The sequence below is a fragment of the Limulus polyphemus genome, unplaced genomic scaffold (genome assembly GCF_000517525.1).
Source record: "Limulus polyphemus unplaced genomic scaffold, Limulus_polyphemus-2.1.2 Scaffold281, whole genome shotgun sequence".
NCBI lineage: Eukaryota > Metazoa > Arthropoda > Merostomata > Xiphosura > Limulidae > Limulus > Limulus polyphemus.
In genome coordinates this window covers 547,081-548,932 of record NW_013665891.1, presented here as the reverse complement: position 1 = coordinate 548,932, position 1,852 = coordinate 547,081, and the positions used below count along the sequence as shown (strand labels likewise).

The window sequence follows — 1,852 nt, the reverse complement described above, 5'->3', positions numbered from 1 at the left end:
TAATGATAAATTTCCTTAGGGACCATACGGTAGTTTCCCGCCTGGTTGTACGAAATGCCTTCCCTCAACGCGATAAGGCTTTTATACAATACAATACGTGGTCTTTACATCACTATATCCATGGACAAACAAATACTGTGAATATCCGGTTGGACATCCTACTATCATAACAACAAATTTCTATGATTTAAAAACATATTTTGGATTCATAAAATGTAAAATTCTAGACCGGAGGAAACTCTATCATCCAGTTTTACCATTTAGAAGTAATGGTAAACTAACTTTTCCTTCATGCAGCTCACGTGTGGAATCCAGATCATTATCGCCATGTAAACACTTCGATGACAAAAGAACTGTCATCGGTACCTGGGTCACCGAAGAAGTAAAAAAAAACAGTCGACTGTGGATGCCAGGTAATAAAAATATATGAGATTTATCATTTTCTTGTCAAGTCTAGAGATCTTTTCAAGAACTATATCGATGCATTTCTTAAATTAATGCAAGAAAGTTCTGGTTGGCCCTCTTACTGTAACATCGGAGGCAAAACAAGATTATGTTATTCAGTATAATGAAAATGAAGGAATGTAACTGACCCCAGAAAACATAGCATTTAATCCAGGAAAAGGTCAGTTGCAAAATTATTTCTTAATTGTTTTTGGAGATGTTGGGATATGTCTGAGGACAAACCACAATTTACCTATGTAACATTGGTTAAAGTGTATCATTCGTTAATGATACTAAGATAATAACAGATATTACACTGATTAAAGAAGAAGTAATAGCGCTTCATTAGAAACATAAACATGAATATCTCCCCCAGATTGATCAAACCAACATCTTTCTGGCGGCTTTCACAATCTCACATGCTCGTCTGAAGTTATATCATACACTAGAGAGTTAGGTTCGTCTGTTTTGTCTACATCTCTAGGGATTTATCTGGGCGGGTTTACAGACGAACTGGATGGACACTATATAACATCGTAGGTCAGTGGTTGTAAAAATAAATAAACTATGGGTACTTACGCAACGACGGAAAGTCATGTTGTAAAATTAGAGGGTTTACTCTCAATTTTATCAACAGCAAAAAAATTAAACTTCTCAACAATAAAGTGTAAGATAACAGATACATTTAGTCCTTTTCAGCCTCCTATAACTGTGACTAATCATAAGAAGATGTATAGATATTCATAGACTCAGAACATTTACAACAAGGAAGAAAAAAGAATTATCGCCCAGTTTACACCAAACAACACATCTTTCCAGACTTTAACATCTTTCCATCTAATAGAACTAACTCCTCGCCATGGTCTATGGAGTGAAAAGAGGGCATGTGCAGGGCCTTAAGGGGAGATCCCAAGTGCGCTCATACATGATCTATATAAGGTGAGTCCCATTTTATTTATTTCTCATTAGAGTTTGAGGTGGATAACTGTCTACAACACTCTTTTACATATTTACTTTCAGGTCCGATAGGAAGTAGTAACCACAGTTTGTAAGTAAAGTTTTAACTTATCGTCGTTAAATTATCAATCTTATTCCTGAAACATTGTATGGTTTTATGGTGAAATTCAACTATTGTATACTAAATTAATGCAAAATATTCCCAACATTAAATTTCAATTTGTCAAAGGATTACTAAAACTTTCATGAGTATTTATGGTCTGATAAACCAAATATTTTTATCATTGATGATCTTATGAGCGAAAGTGTTGAAAACAAACGAGTGTCTCAACTTTTTAAACGTGGAAGTTACCACTTGAATTTATCAGTGTTTTATATTGTACAGAATCAATTTCATTAGGGTAGAGAAATGCGTAATATTAGTTTAAATTATTAATATATTATGGTGTTC

At 33.9% G+C, this 1,852-nt stretch overlaps 1 protein-coding gene across 2 annotated transcripts in view; it reads right to left on the bottom strand.

The window, feature by feature from the left end:
* LOC106457011 (cyclic nucleotide-gated cation channel alpha-3-like) overlaps nt 1–1,852 on the bottom strand; it is a 165,450-nt gene that overhangs the window by 81,788 nt on the left and 81,810 nt on the right. The window lies entirely within an intron of this gene.